This window comes from Hemibagrus wyckioides, linkage group LG06, assembly GCF_019097595.1.
Source record: "Hemibagrus wyckioides isolate EC202008001 linkage group LG06, SWU_Hwy_1.0, whole genome shotgun sequence".
Lineage (NCBI taxonomy): Eukaryota > Metazoa > Chordata > Actinopteri > Siluriformes > Bagridae > Hemibagrus > Hemibagrus wyckioides.
In genome coordinates, this window is record NC_080715.1 from 8986893 (window position 1) to 9004250 (window position 17358).

At 38.9% G+C, this 17358-nt stretch overlaps 2 long non-coding RNA genes across 2 annotated transcripts; one reads left to right on the forward strand and one right to left on the reverse strand.

Moving 5' to 3' along the window:
• On the reverse strand, positions 1 to 7762 carry LOC131355120 (uncharacterized). Its single transcript, XR_009204828.1, has 3 exons — positions 3583 to 7762; positions 2847 to 2918; positions 1 to 2432 (listed from the first exon to the last, which is right to left on the reverse strand). It is a non-coding gene; the product is annotated as an uncharacterized LOC131355120 (long non-coding RNA).
• Positions 4074 to 10840, forward strand: LOC131355119 (uncharacterized). The gene is made up of 4 exons (XR_009204827.1): positions 4074 to 4157; positions 7478 to 7647; positions 8041 to 8136; positions 10610 to 10840. It is a non-coding gene; the product is annotated as an uncharacterized LOC131355119 (long non-coding RNA).
• Positions 10841 to 17358: the final 6518 nt, after the last annotated feature.

Below are 17358 nucleotides of genomic sequence, written 5' to 3' on the forward strand. Positions count from 1 at the left end.
TGCAACAATGTGCAACGTGCAGACAGCAGCAGTATGGGGTGGTCATTCAGTGAAATAAGGTGATGAGATGATGAAAGCAGTGGTATTGTCCATCTTAAAGCATAGATGTGCACAAGTCCTCTTTGTGTATAAACGGGACCAGAATGTCCCATATATGTGCCATATATGTTTATGTATTGTGTGTCACAGTCCTGTAATGTGCAAATGTATGGTAGGGTTTGGTGTTTCCAATACGTGTGTAGGAAGCATTGCAAGTCCAATCAGTTGAGTCCTATGTGGAGTTCTGGTTGAGAGAACGTATAGCCTGTGGGAAGAAGCTTCTCCTCAGTCTCTCTGTGTTGGTGTTCAGGGAGCGGAAGCGCTTCCCTGACCTCAACAGGGAGAAAGGTCCATTGTTGGGGTGGCTGAGGTCCTTCATGATCTTCCTGGCCTTGGTCCAGCACCGCTTGTTGTAGATTGAGTGCAGGTCAGGGAGCTTGTTTACAAGTGAGGGAAGGATGGAGCATGAGATTGACAGACGGATCGGTGCAGCGGCAGCAGTAATGCGGTCTATGTACCGGTCTATTGTGGTGATTTACCAGTGGATCTACGTTCTCACCTATGGTCATGAGCTTTGGGTCATAACCAAAAAGACGCAATCCTGGATTCAAGCGGCTGAAATGAGTTTCCTCCGTAGGGTGGCAGGGTACTCCCAGGTACAGGTACCAGAGACAGGTAAGGACCTCTGTCACCCGGGAGGAGCTCGGAGTAGAGCCGCTGCTCCTCCACATCGAAAGGTGCCAGATGAGGTGGCTCAGGCATCTGTATTGGATTCCTCCTGGACGTCTCCCTGGGGTGGTGTTCCGGGCATGCCCCACCGGGAAGAGACCCCGGGGGAGAACCAGGTCTGTGTGATAATTCGAGAGTCTAGTCAAATGTGGTTTTGAGACCATTTGTCTTGATTCTTGATCAGGCACGTAACAATGGTCATAAAATCTGTGTTGCCCAGTGACAGCAGATGGAACTAGCCAGTTGGCTAATTAAAATACAGCATTGTGGCACTTTCATTTGTTCTGCCATGAGTTAAATCTATTTGTAATTTGTAGTTCTGTGTAAATAAGAGTATAGCATCAAATCAATTAAACTCCTGGGATATTGATCTGGTCAGTTAAGTAGCAGAGGAGATTGTTAATCAGTTTCAGCTGCTTTGGTGTTAATGAAATTAACAACAGGTGCACTAGATGGGCAACAATGAGACGACCCCCACAACATGAATGGTTTTACAAGTGGAGGCCACTGACATTATTTCCCTGCTCATCCTTTTTGACTGTTTTTCACTAGCTTAGCATTAGCTTTGTCTAGGGTCAGTATTACTACTAGTAGCATGAGGTGATACCTGGACCCTACAGAGGTTGCACAGGCAGTACAACTCCTCCAGGATGGCACTTCAATATGTGCCAGTGCCAGAAGGTTTGCTGTGTCTCTCAGCACAGTCTCAAGAGCATGGAGGAGATTCTAGGAGACAGGCAGTTACTCAAGTTGTTTAGTTTTCATGCACATGAAAATTCAAACCATATATATTCACATTTTTATTCAAAAGGCATCAGACCTGAGGCATCAGGTGTGGGATTAGAAAGCAGGAAACCAGAAAGTGTAGTATAACCAATTTATACATAATTTATACATTACTTTAAAAATGTACATGTTGTTATATAAACTGTTTTATTTGGTGGCTGATTCTGGTATTTAAAAGTCTCCACATGTCACCTGTTTATCACAGGAAAACAGTTCAGTAAACACAACAGTGTCCAAGAAAAAAAATATATGAATATAATAATGTCAGTTAGAAACTATACACTATATGGCCAAACATTTCTGGACACCTGACCATCACATCCATGTGGTTCTTTTAGCCACAAGGTTGGAAACACACATTTGTATAATAGGTCTTTGTATTCTGTTGCATTACAATTTTCCTTGAACTAAGAGGCTCAAACCACTTCCAGCATGATGAAAATAAAATGATTTATTTTATTGACTAGAAAACGAATTTGTTGACAAGTCGAATTCTAGTGAGTGCAGCGACTGGAGACTTGCAGTGATAAAAATCAGAGGATACATTTTACTTTCACCCTCATATCCTTAGATATGAGGGTGTGTATTTGTGTCATATCCCACAAATTTAGATCAGGAATGCTTTGCAACGAAATAGAACTGGAGCAGAGGTCAGTTATCCTTTTCACTGTTGCAGTCACGCACATCATGCAGCATGGCTCACAGAGAAAGTGTTAAATGAACAGGCTGTTTATGTACTTACTCTGCTCTATCTGTCTCTGCAGGGCCTGTGTGACCTGTTTCTCTTCTCTCTGGAGTTCTTGCTCCTCCCGCTGTAAGGTGTGGTTCATGCGCAGCTCCTGGATCAGCTCCTGGTGCTTCTCTAGACCTTCCAGCATCTGGAATACACCAGACACTCCATCAGATAACAGCTGTAGAGATTAAGGCTTGACAAACAGTCTCTGAGAAAGACATTACATTCATTACGTTCATATAAAGTGCAGTAGGAAATATAAACTGGAGTTTGTTCAGTTGAATCAATCCTTTAATAGTCAATAAAGAGTCATGACGTATAAAGGTCAGTATAAAAGAATGTCAGAAGTAGGTTAGAGAAAAAGATTTTTAAATCATATTCAAATTTTAATCATACATGGTATGACATGCAGTGAAATGTTTTTAATGGCTGACCTAATTAAGAAGATTCATATAAGAATAGTCAAATAATGGAATTAACAGTAGACAAGAAAGTAGACAAAAATAAAAATAAGAAAGAATAAAATAAATGTTGTACTTAAGTACTTTTCTTTGTGTACCTGGTTCTGGATGGATCTGCCACGGAGCAACTTCTGTAGGAAAATCACAGCAAGCTCCTTTTCCTCGTCTCCCTGAAAATGTAATATATTTTCCACATAATGTCATTGCTATATATGACAAGACTCCATTTATATACAGAATCTGCCATTTTCTTATGTTTCCTATGTTTATATATACATTTATATACATTTTATATTCTTTATCTTTTTGCAGTTGGGAACAACTTTGGTCACTAATAAATAATTATTATTATTTTTTTAAATTGTATTTAAAAAATATTTTTTTTAATTTTTTATTTAAGAATAAAATCATAATAAAAAAATTATAAAATAAAATGTACCTCTCAGTACACATTTATTTTACAACATATTTTACACATATTCAAATTAAATGTGTTTTAATTTCTTTACTTTTCAAGTATAATACCATTTTTATTAACCGTTTTTATTATTTAAATTGTCTTTAGATGTAGGATAAAGTTATTTAAGGCATAATAATGTTGGTTTAGAACTACTGGCTCTCATTGGCTATGATTATGGACCCCACATTCAGAACCATGGTTCTAGATAACACCACTGGTGTCTAGTATGGGATCTGCCATAGGAACCATGTAGTCATGAAGTCTTGAAGTCTTGTTTTTACAGGCAGCGGTTTTCTAATTCAGTGCCAAGAAATGATGCAGTAAAGATAGAGCGTGTTTATTTTTTTCACAGCTAGAGTGTGTAAGTGGTTTACCTCAGGAGGCACGTCCACCGTGGGCGTTGGGGGACGAGGGACCGGTTTCTCCACCCTATAAAGGAAGTGTAGGGGCTTCTTTTCCTCCACCTGGACCTTCTTGTCTTTCAGTGCCTGCAGCAGATGTATTGAATGACCTAACTGCACTCTGTAAGTGCAAACAGGCCATCTGTGCAGTTTATAAATTCAGCACAGGGCCTGTATGTAATGCAGATATACTATATATTCTTAGCTGGTTACATGGGTGAACAAAGTATTGAGAAATTATACTCAAAACATAGACCATGTATCTGTAATGTGGTGAGAAAATATAATCTGAGTTTAATTAAAACAGTAATTCCCACCCCCAAAATTAAATGTGTATGGGTGTGTGCATCTTTTTTTTCTCAAAATGAGAACTTTTCTAGATAAATAGAAAAATAAAATAAATTCTAGGTAAATATCTTTTGTGGCATTACACCGCCGCGCCAATAGATGGCGATCACGCGCCCATGAAAGACCCGAGGGAATTGCTTATCTCCGGTTGGCGGGCTCGGGCTGCCGCTGTGGAAAGATGTAACTTGTGTTTTTCACAGGTATGAATATAATTCATTAAAAATGTTAACTTCATTGTACTCACGTGTATCTAAATATGTAATACAGTGAGTTCTGAAGTGTGTCTAATCAAAACGAAAGTGTTTTACTTCACTGAGGATTATAAAAGCAGCTGAAGAGTGAGTTTAACTGTATGTCATGTATGGTTTGTTGATTGACATGAGAAAAATGTTTATCAAACTGAAATACTGAGTCCAGGTCAGATATATTATTGTTTGCCAGTGTTTTAAAATAACACTTCTTAAGTGTATGTTGTCTATTTGGTTCGGCCGCCATTTTGAGTATTCGGCCGCCATTTTGAGTATTCGGCCGCCAGTTTGAGTATTCAGCCGCCATTTTGAGTTTTTAACACGTGCACCAGTACTTTTTTCCCCCCTTCTGGTCTTTTAGACTTTGTGGTATCGCGATAGATTTTATTTTGTATTTTTTGAGACATTCTGTTTGCGCTCATTGGATATAATCAATATTATAGATCTATGTTAGGTTTAAATATATGTCTATGTACCTGCATATAAATTTAACAAAATAATATGTATGAGTTTTCTGAGGCATCTATACGTTACATTAGGCTCAAAGGTATATTTTGATAAGTTATTGAATGTTTTAATGAATTTGGTTGTTAAATTGTTTTCCCACAACACATGATTCTCCTTTTAAACTTCTAAGAGTGAAAACAAAGGTATGATTACTTTCACTGAAGGCTGTGCTCATGTTCGATGCACAAAAATCGAAGCGGGCTTTGACTTGATGCTTGTTGTGATACAACACGTCTTGGCCCAAATCTGCTGGAAAACTGCGATTTTGTTGATTTTGCGTTGACTGAACCGGAATATGCCTGTGATTACATTACTTCTTGAGCAAATGCTCATACGGTTTCTAGTTGACTCAGGAGCGGGGCATTCTGTGATACGATTGTGTGAATTTTCTATTTCACCTAGAATGAGCAATCACTCTCTGTGTACTACAGGAGCATCAGGGATGTCAATAATTGAGACATTCTCTGTGCCCATAAAATGTGAGATAGTAGGTAGACAGAAACAATTTGAATACTTATTTTTAATTTCTGAGTGTTGCCCAATAAATCTGTTGGGTCGAGATTTGACATGCAAACTAAATATAAATTTGATCAGCACATGACTAGGCCTTAGGATAGAATGGGGAGATAACTCCTGCTTTGTAAAATATGATCCCAGACCCCTGCTCTATGTGTATGAATGGAAACGGAGTAATTCTTCTTTCACTGATGTCACACACTCTCTAGTAGAGAAAGCAAAAACTCTCACCTCCTTTTCTCTCACAGACTACATGACACCGAAAGCGCTGCACTGTACTGCGCACATACACAGATACGAACCACATGAGAGTTATGAGAAAGAATGGTACAGGAAGTTAGATAGGCCAGACATATTGATATTGAAGCGTGTGATATGGAATGAACACAGATGTGCTGTAGAGGTAGATTTATCTCGGGGTAATTCGGGCTGGTCATCCACACCCATTCCAAATGAATCATGGATCTCCACATCTCTCTCTAGCCAAATCTGTCAATGACGAGTGGGAATTTTTGGGAGAATGGATGTTACAGGCTACTCAAAGTCATGATTGGGAACCAACTGAGCAGCCAGCTGTTCTTTACAGCCCAAAATTAAATCCATATAGCACAGCACTAAATTGGCTGGCTAGAGCTGAGAGAGGCGTGGTGATCCTTCCTGATGACAGATCCCAACCCATGGTACAAAACCGACTTGGCCCTACCTAAATTGGAACTTTCAGGTGTGCGGCTTCAAAAAGTGCCCGAGGAATTGTGGGCGAGTGGAAAATATGATGTAGGGCTGATTAAAATTGCCCTCCAAAATCGGATTATAGGCCGAAGAGAGCTCAATATCCCCTAAAACCAGAAGCTATAGCAGGAATAACACCGGTGTTTAATTCTCTATTAAAATCTGTGAGTGCCATGTGAGATGTCTCCTGTGTGAACACCACTCTTCCCAGTAAGGAAAATAAGAGCTCCAGGGGAGCGGAGATTCGTACAAGACTTAGAAATGGGTAATGATGCTGTAATCCAACAAGCACCTAATGTTCCTAACCCATACACTATCTTGTCCTAAATTCCAGTTGACAGTGCATGGTTCTCTGTTGTCTATATGGCTAATACACTCTTTAGCGTACCGGTACATCCAGATTGTCAATTTTGGGTTGCATATTCCTTTAATGGAAAAGCCTATACTTTCACACGTTTATGTCAGGGCTATTGTGAGTCACCTACAATCTATAATGAAGCATTAAAGAACAGTTTAGATACACTGCAGCTAACTGAGAAATCTGTGTTGCTTCAGTATGTAGATGACATTCTTTTGGCCGCACCTACTAAAGAGCGGTGTGAAAAAGACACCATTAAATTGCTCTGTCACCTCGCTAAAGAAGGACATAAAGCAAGCCTGTCAAAACTGCAATTTGTACAACAAGAAGTGAAGTTCCTAGGACATTTAATTTCTGCAGAAGGTAAAAGACTTGAGTCAGGTAGAGTGGAAGCAATACAGAAAATTCCCAAACCATTTACTAAAAAACAGTAAATGTCATTCTTGGGTATGTGTTCATACTGTAGGATGTTCATATTCGATTAGGCTGTGTTAAGCCTAGTTCACTCTACAGGATTTTAAGCACGATTTAAGCCCGATTTGCAAATTAACGAGCTCGTCGACAGATCGGGTTGTGATCGTGGGAAAATCAGCGGGTGATCGGCGCTCAGCAATCTTTGTGTGAACTACTCAACGATGCATCAAAGAGGCTCGGAGACACCTCGCAGACAAAATCCAGATATCTGGCATGTTAAATATCTGGGACGGTCGGCCGACTCGACATCACGTGGTGTCAAAGTTGCATTAAAATATGCAGGATCATGATTGTAATGGTGATATTGCCTTTGAAATTGAGATTTGTTTCTAGTCGTAGATGAAAATATAATATTTTCCTTTATTTCATCTCCATTTATTTACAATATATTCATATTCTTTAGCTTTTGACAGAGACTAGAAATATGTAGGCCAATGGTGAAAGTTATACCTGATTCAAATCAAATTCATTATTTATGATTCTTGGAAATAGGAACAGAGAGCTGGTAGTTCCAAACAGGTTAAAAACTAAATTTCTTTGCCCACAATTTCTTCATTGAGTTGAAATAATACCGCAAGCACCACCAAGCATTTCCGGGTTCTAAAGACGGTTTGAAAAACACAAATACAATTCTGGAGTACAGAACAACTAACAACAAAACACTTTCTTTCTTGTTTTACCTTTTCAGTTGAGGATGTCAAGACAAGGGCAGTATCCCTACGAACCCAGTACTGCAGGTTGCTGAAACCAGAGCCCAGTGGGAGTGGCAACAAACGCCTGACGCCAAGGCAAAAGTGGCTCCTCAGAGTCATGGATTTCATTAAAAGCTACATTGTTCACCGTCAGTGTGAAACCACTGTAAGTTACACAGTCTACACAACACACCACAAAGTTGTATTGATAATGTGCTCTGAATATTACATTTACTGGAAACTTACAAACCTAGACAAATCAGTAAAAGAGCAATGATATGCAAGTGCTATAATAACTGTCAGCTTAATGTTATATATGTGGCAAGTTATTTTTTATTATATAAAATACAAAAATAGATATTCAAAGGGAACACAGCTAGCTAGTGTTAGAGGCCTTTTTACTAAGTTGGATAATAAATAAAAGAAATGGACAGAATAGAGAAGGTACTGGTATTTTATTTTATTACTAAAATATTGAAACAAAATTTAAATGCAGATTAAGTAACTGTTCCATAATCATACCAATGTCATCTTTCTTTCCGCTTGGTGAATCATTAAGCGAGCAGGGTGACACAGAGGACCAGGATCTGTCCGAATCAAGACCCGACACACCATCAGAGTGTGTAAACTTCACCATCACCATTGCTCTGCGCAGGTCAGTGTGTGCAAACAGTCCAGCATCTGAAACCCTACCTTGGGTACCCACACTTGCATAGATGAACTTGTAGTTTGCATCTACTGCAGCCGTTATTAGCACAGAGAACCTGCCCTTGTAGTTGTGGTAAAGACTGCCACTTTTTTTTTGGAGGCTGTATGTGGGTGTTTTCCATCAAGTGCCCCAAGGCAATGTGGAAACTGCCATTTCCTTTCAAAGTCCTGGGCTATTGTCTGCCATTCTGCCTCCGATAAAGGTGTCTAGAACAACAGGGGGAAAAAAACTGTGTAAATATTTTAGTTATTTTAAACATAATTCAAGTAAGGATAAAAAACACATCACATACAAATGCAGCTGAAGGCCAAATTATTAGCCCTCCTGTGAAATTGTAATTCTTTTTCAAATATTTGATCAATATAAGTGATGTTTAACAGAGCAATGAAATTTTTCACATTATTTGCTAAAAATTTTGTCTTTAACTGTATATATAGTATAGGCATACAGCTGCAGTAAGGATAAAGTAATACATAATGGTATGTATATGCAGTAGAATAGAAGTAAATTGGCAGAATTTCACAATGTCATTGTAGTCATAGATTGTAGTAAAATAATTGGCAAGGGAATTTTTGCAGTACATAGTATATATACTCATTTCCAAGTGTATATGTTCTGGATGTTCATATCAACATTCAGTTGTATAGTGGATTTCTGAAATGTCATTTCTCGCAGTTTGCCATTCACAGCCTACCTTAAGGTAGTCTACTTTCATGACCTGGTACAGAGCAGCACAGGTCTCCACAACTATCTGTGAGATAGTGCTGGTCCCAACCCTGTACTGGAACCTGAGAGACTTGAATGTTTCACCTGTGTAAGATAAATAGAAAAAAAAATTAAAAGGTACAAAACAGGGTGCAGTATTGTTAAAAAAAAAAAAAATAGAAGTACAACTACATTTTTGTATCTTGCAAGTTACCTTGCCATCTCAGCACCATCAGACAATAAACAGCAATCAAAATGTGTTAAACATTTGAAAATACAGTCTCGTGTTAGCAGACAGATTACATTTTAAAATCTGACCAACAATTATTCAATAAATACTAAACAGCAGGTCACACTTGACAATAAGGTTCCATTACTGTTTACTGAGATAAAAGTACAATGAACAAAACATTTATTACAGTATTTCTTCATCTTTGTTAACGTTTGCTGATGAAAATAGTCGTTCGTTGTCAGATCATGTATAGTGCATTTACTAATGTTAACAAGCACAACTTTAATTTTTTTGTATTAGTAAATATTTGAACTATGCTTTATAAATTATCTACATGCATTGTTCATTCTTAGTTCATGTTAGTATATACATTAACTAACAATATCTAATGAAACCTTGTTTTAAAATGACCAAAATTGAATATTTACAAAATATTAATCTGATGGAGGTGACATTGTCCTAACGGAGTTGACACATCAGACAGTGGTGACTGTAAAATTAAACTGAAGGGGATAATTGGGTTAAATATATCCTATCATTAATTGCTAATGTTTACAATTGAAATATTTTCATTTTTAAAGCTAATAGCAGTTACAGTTGCTGGATGTGTTTTGTCACAAATCAGTGATGGACAGTAAAATTAATAATAATCGATCTCATATGACTTTGATTTCAGTCACACCAACCTGTTGCAAGGAACCGCAGGGTCAAAGACAGACACTCTCTAGGTGTTATTGCCAGTCACATCTTGGTGTCCTGCTTTCTTATGAGGTGTTCAACTTTGCCCAGCAAAAAATCAAACTCCTCTGCAGTCATTCGCAGCAGCTCTCTGAAGCCAGTCTTATCATTCTTCTGTTTAAACGAGAAATAAAGAAATTACACATGCCTTTTGTACATGTTATGTTGACGAACCAAAACATGAGCCGGCAGCAACATGTTTTAATCACCTCCAACTCTCTCTGTAACACAGATAATCCTTGCTGTCCATGCCTGCCAATCCACTGTTTTACCCACTGTCTTTGCTTTTCCTTTCTTCGTGGCTTTTCCGAACAAATCAGCGCAAAAACTGTATTTACTACTCACTGAAATTATTCCACAGTGGGGAATTCCTGAGAGAATTGGTAGTAATAATGGTACCCCATTGGTGAATCAGGCATTACAGAAAGTCAGTGAATACTTAGGATGCAACCTGAAACTCCACCCAGCTAGTGGTGGAGCAGTAGAAAGGTAGAATGGCACATTAAAAAATAAATTGGCAAAATGCTGTGCTGAGACAGGTTTGTCATGCGTCAAAGCCCTCCCAATAGTGTTGATGTACATGCGAGCAAGAGCTAACCTGAGTCCGTTTGAAATCCTTTTTGGCAGGCCATTTACCACAGGAGTGGGTTTTCCAGGAAGCCAGAGACACAGTATCGGCGAATGTGAAGATCAAATGTTGAACTACTGTATAAATTTGTCTTCTGTGTTATCTGATATTCACAGGCAGGTGAAGGACGCCCTTCCTAAACCGCACACAGACACCTTGCATGACCTGAAGCCTGGCGAGTGGCTCGTGGTGAAAGACTTCAGGAGGAAGAATTGGAAAGCTAAGCGTTGGCTGGGACCGTTCCAGATTCTGCTGACTACACCCACTGCTGTGAAGATAGCAGAGAGAGCAACGTGGATACAAGCCAGTCATTGTAAGCGGGTACCAGTGCTGGATCAGGAACTAGGGGAGAGTAAAGTTCTACCCATACGGTAGAATTGTTGGTTCCTAGATAAAATCTAGAAAAAAATCTCACACCCGCACTTAGGAAGACAACCCTAACGGATAGTGTTCCAGAGCCTTGGTGAGGTGGGACGAATGCGTAAGGGCAGAGCCTGCACTCTGAGCACCAATATACGTCAAGAAAGGTGAAGGTTCACTTAAAGTTTGGTGTTGTTCATAGGAATCATCTGAGAGACATTCTAAGAATCCTGCTACTGAGACACGAAAAGGTGGACCTCAAAAAGACAACACTCCTGTGCACACGGTTTGGACACCCCAAGTGGTCTATTGCAAAATGCTTGACATCTTGTGTTTTAACATACCAGATGTGTCTGCTAATGTTCCAGAGGTGCTCAACCACATGAGGAATGCGATTAGACCCCCACCGCAAGCGGACAAGTCATGGTTCAGTTGGTTCACAGCCTTTTTACATTGGAACCTCAGCATACCACTTATGAATTTTCACCTTAAGAATTGAAATTTTGCAAAGGAATGTGCATCGGCATACGAAGAATTTCAAAGTTACGCGTACATCCGGGAGCCGTTCAAAACAAAAATACAGATTATCTGTATTTACATTATTTCTTATGGGAAAATTAATTTCACAATACAAATTTTTGCCTTAAGAACTTGCTTCCAGAACAAGTTAAATTTGTATGCCGAGGTTCCACTGTAATTGTCTTGTGGCTTAAAAGCAAATAGTTGGTTTAGATGCTACTGAAAAACCATCTCGGAAATGACCTATGAATATTTCCCCTGTGTGTATAATGACACATCTTGAGACTGGTGTGGGTGTGTGTATGTCTGTGTATGTATGTTTGTTTATGTCTTGTGAGAAAGAGGCCATAGGTCGGAGCCTGAAAGCATAGCACAGATGTCTGGTAAGAGAACTGTTTCTCACTACTCAATCTCCTGCTTTCAGAAAGCCCACACGTTCCTGTCTATCTTGTCCATAATCCTCTTCCTCTTGTCCAGCTGAGTGAGATCAGTCAGAGGTGGTAATGTGGCCTCACAGGCTCTCTTCTTCCTCGCTCTTTTGATCATCTCCACCTCGTCCAGGCCAGCAGGAAGCCCATGACCTGAACATAATTTCTATAATTTATTATAGATTTTTTTTTTGTCACCAATTCATACGCAGGATATAACACACATGCAAGAGGGTTTTGCTCAATGTATTTTTACATCACTTTGATTAGGTAAGAGGAATCCTGCTTGATCTAAATAGAATGTCTTGTATCAGTCGGAATGATAAGGCCAGGACTGTGAGCTCAGAATTTGAAGCAGTAGTTGCTGTTGTTCTCTGGATCATTTTACATTAACACCATTTGTACTTGACATGTTTTGCACTGTGCCTATTGACTACCCTAATGTGTTTGTGGATGAAAACAGCCACTAAAATAAACTCTGTAATTATTATATTAAATTAGTATATTTTTTTCAACTTTTTTTTGCATAAATCTGTTAATCAACTTCAGTTCTAATCAAAACTACTAAAGTCCAGGATTTTAACTCTTTAATTGCCAAGTTTATCAATGACGACTTTTTTTTGGGGGGGGGAAACACACATAAGGACAGATTTTCAATATTAAAAAAAATTGTAAGCTGAATATTTTTATACTTTTTATCACAGTCTTGGACATGTCAAAGATTAGTAACAACATTAGCTTTTATGCATTGTTAGTTTTTTTTTGCAGTATCAGGTTTTAATTTTTTCTCCCTAATGTGATGTTTGTGGCTGTTTTTGCCCCATAGACTTCCATTATAACGACATTTTTTGACTGCATAGCCATGACACTACATAATCATGCATTCTTGATTTTTGCTGGTTTTCCCTGTTGGGAAGAGGTAAAAGTTTTTTTACTGTTGATGACCAAGTGGCACCATTAACCCTTTAGATAGGCCTGTGCAAAAAAAAAAGTTTCTTAGTTTCTGGCTTTTTTATATGGAGTTCTATGGAGCTTTTTTTTATAGAGTTCTATGGAGTATATCAGCATATTATAGTGTGTGTGACACTGACCTTTGCACACTAAACTTGATGTGTCTGAGAAAATCAAAACATGTACCTCAGCTCTCAGAACTACATGGTATTTATGCACCTGCGGCCTCTGGATGGTGAGAAGTGCAGACTAAACAAAAACAAGGTAAGTGGATTTGAACACTTGTATGTCATCCTGCTGGTCATTTGATTGTGAGAAGAGCAGCAGGCAACATGAGAGAGAGCTTCACTCAAACTGAGGTTTTGCAAATGATTATGCAGCCTGATCCCTCCAGTGAGCTGCAGGATACACTGTCTTCTCCTTCTGAAACCACAGACTCAGGAGAGTCAGATCCTGATTTTGTGGTGGCACCCTCATCATCCTCTTCTTTCACTGAAGGTGAGGAGGATTCAGAGGATCCTGGATTGGGCAAAGCAGCCAAGTGTGGTTTTCCACCAATGTGGAGACAACTCCATTTTTTCAGCCTGCCAGAGGCGTGACTCCAGGGCCGACAGGTTATGCCATCACAGGAGTCCAGAATGTAGAATCTGCATTCAATCTCTTTTTTACGGAGGAGATGGGCGCCGCACAATGAGAAACTGGACCGACGTGGACTCCATAGCGCTCTGTGCGTACCAGAGGAGAGTCCACACGTTGCCTGTGGGATGATTGCAGTGGTTGTGCAATTTTTAGAGCCACCATGTCCCTCTCAACATTTCACAAAATCAGCAGAGCTCTTTGCTTTGATGACAAGCTACAGAGACCGGCTTGTCATAGAGAGGACAAGCTTGCCCCCATCAGATCCCTGTGGAGATGTGGATGCATCGCCTTCCCCTCCTATTTAACCTCGGCAAAGATGTCACTGTGGATGAGTAGCTTGTGCCATTTAAAAGGCGTTGCAGCTTTCGACAGTACATACCCAAAAACAGTGGCCAAATATGTACTGAAAATTTGGGTGACTACTGATGTTGCCACATCTTATGCCTGGAGGTGTGAGATTTACTTGGGAAAGACAGCTGATACTGCAGAGGTGGGTCAGGGCAAGCGTGTCACTGTGACTTGACAACTTTTTCACATCATACTCACTTGCTCAGGAGCTTCTGAAGAGAATCCGTAAAAATAAACCGGAGCTGCCACCCAACCTGGTGCAGATTGAATTAAGACCTTCCCTCTCCTCCATCTTCACTTTCACAAAGAACACCACCGCGACAATCTAGACAAGGTATGTGCCATTACCTCTTTGTTACTACATGCATCCTATTCCTGTTAATTTTTGCTGAGTTCATGTGCTTGTTGGAGATAAATTTAGGGGATAGTTTGTGTTTTGACGATGTTTGCATGATAATTCACATTGTCACATGCAGCTTAAACATACTTATCATGATGAAATCTGTACTTTATTCTTTTCTTGTTTTTATTTTTGTAGGTTGTCGGCACCTACAGTTGTAGAAGGAACACCAATCGGTGGCCACAAATGCTATTTTTTATGGTTTTCTATGGTCTCTGCTGCAATACTGAGGAGAGAGCACCTCCCTCAAACACTAGTTGCTGCTGCACTGGTGAGAGGGATCGAGTCTTTTACAGCTGCCCCTCCAGACACAATGCCGCAGACACCAGCAGCTCAGGAGTGAAGAGGGGAACTTGCAAGTGTTGCACAGGACAAAAAAGAAGAACAGTCAGCACTTGCATCTGTTGCGGAGGGGCACAACACATTTGTAAAGAGCACCAAATTATATGCTGCACGTCCTGCTGGAAAAACTAAATGCACGCGCATGCACACATTAAATAGTTAGTTTAACTCTTATCATTGTTCAGTTTATTTGAAGTTGTTTTGGTTCTAAATAAATTATGTTCATAAATCTGATGCAGAGTGGATTTTTTTATAGGAAAAAAGTGTATCACTGAAAGATTTTAAGGTAGTTTCAAACTGGCTTGACCATTAAGAAAAGACTAGCATTTCATACTAGCCAAAGGCCGCAGGTGCATAAATACACTTACTTTGTTTTTGTTTGTGCGCAAAGGTCTCTCTCTATACACTATAATATTCTGATATACTCCATGGAACTCCACATAAAAAAGCCAGAAACTAAGCTTTTTTTTGCACAGGCCTGCCTAAAAGGTAAAGGGCGCCATCTTGTGATCAACAGTAAAAATGACAAATTTTACTTCTTCCCAACAGGGAAAACCAGCAACAATCAAGAATGCATGAATATAAAGTGTCATGGCTATGCAATCAAAAAATGTCGTTGTAATGGAAGTCTATGGGGCCTATAGGGGGAAAAAATTTAAATCTGATGCTACAAAAAAACAATGCATAAAAGCTAATGTTGTTACTAATCTTTGACGTGTCCAAGGTTGTGATAAAAAGTAAAAAAAATATTCAGCCCACAATTTTTTTTATATTGAAATCTGTCATTTTGTGTGTTTTTGTTCCAAAATCTGTGATGTCATTGATAAACTAAAATAAAAAAAGTTAAAATCCTGGAATTTTTTTGAAAATAGTTTTGATTAGAACTGAAGTTGATTAACAGATTTATGCAAAAAAAAAAAGTTGAAAAAATATTCATCTGATATATTTTTACAGAGTTTATTTTAGTGGCTGTTTTCATCCACAAACATCACATTAAGGTAGTCAATTTGCCAACAGTAAACTAAAGACTTGAAAATTTTTTAAATCATATTTCTAAAATATATGTCAAAATAAGGTCTCTCACCAAAAACCATTCAGTTTGCTGAGACATTAATCTCCCTACTTGTATCTGGGAACCCGGTGCTAGTGATGCTGTCTTGCAGTTCCTGTATGAAAATGGATCATATATCCACCATTATGAAATCTTGAGAGGACGCAGTTCTCTAAATTAGGACTACATGCAATGCAATCAAGCAACCGAATCAAGCATTTGTTTGCTAAACATCTCAGATGGTATGTTACATTCATTTCAGTAAATTATCACATTCTATCCAATCTGTTTTAATTAAGCAGGTTTTCTAAAGTATTAGCTATTCAAACTGCACACAGTGCCAATCCATCATCTTACCTTCAACATGTTTTGTCTCTCGATGACGAGAGCCGCTTGCATTTCCTCCAAAGTCATACACTGGATAAACAAGATTATGAACAGGTTCAAGTTTTGTTGCATTTTACTGTTTACTGTGTGCAAATCAACAGACTTCAGTATGAACTGATGTTCTGATTTTGACCTAGTTGAATGTATTCGATAAAAAGGAGTGAGGTTTATGTATGTGCTCACCTGACTAAGCTGATTTTGAAGCCTTTCCACTTCTTTCTTCAGCCTGTCTTTCTCCTCCCTGAGCTCCTGATTCTCATCTCTTCCTGACTCTTGCATGAGACTTGTAGACTGAGGACAGAACATATGGGCCTTCAGATACTTATTAAGGTTTCAGTTCAAGTTTCTACACTAAGATTTCACAGACAGACCATTAAACATGTCAACATCACAGTTACTAACAGTAAGTAGTAAAGCTTAATGTGGAGGCTAATTTAAACAACATGTAAAACGGGGTAGAAAACTCTGTGTCACTCATTAAAGCGAGCAGCAGAACTCGTAGGGACGTAAAATTCACAACGTCCCCTTCACTGCTGAAGGACTCGTTCAACAGCTCTAGCAAACTTTCTTGCGATATTTCTTCACGAAATTCACTCATCGTGTCTCGGTAACAGTTTCGTAAATAACAAAATCTGTCTATCGCGCTGATCTGACCTTGACTTTCGTTCTGGTTCTGTTCTGTTGCATAACAAATTCGAAAACGTCACCGTAGAGAACTGACCGGTCAGCGGTAACTATTGGCAACCGGAAAGTAGTCTTTCCCAGTCTCTCCTTACAAGAGCAATGAAAAACACTTCACCAAACCCCAAAATCAGTCATGTCTGCCATATGGCAACAAAAAAGCGCCTAGCTGCTAACTAGCTAGGTCAGTTTTACTGACGGAGTTTGTAGCTTGCTGCACCAATAAATAAACCTAAAAATGAAGAAACAAACACATACGTTAATAGTAACAATTTACAGCATTTACCAACTACACACATATAATAACAGTATAATTGTGTAAAACTGAATGGCCCAGTGAGCACATACGTCTTTAGTATGTCCCCATATTCATCTGTACGCCTACATTCCTCTAGACTGGTATTATTTCAGTCTATAACTTCATTCAGTCACACAAAAGGAAGAAAGTTGCTCTTCATTCATCAGGTAAAAGGGTCAAACCATGATGTTGTTGTGAACAGGGCAGAGGGTAAATGATATGGCAAAGTACATGAGAAATACAGAAATACATCTATGTCATAATTTTCCAAAATCATGCAGAATGAAGACAATAAATGTAGAGGATCCTGATTATGTTCCAGGGCATGCAGGTTGCACTGATGATGATGATGAACCTAATGATATACTAATAACTTAATGACACAGATATTGCTTGTAGCCAAAAGCAATTTTTTTTAAGAAGACACAGCTCATGTATATCCCAGATCAGACTGCAGATGC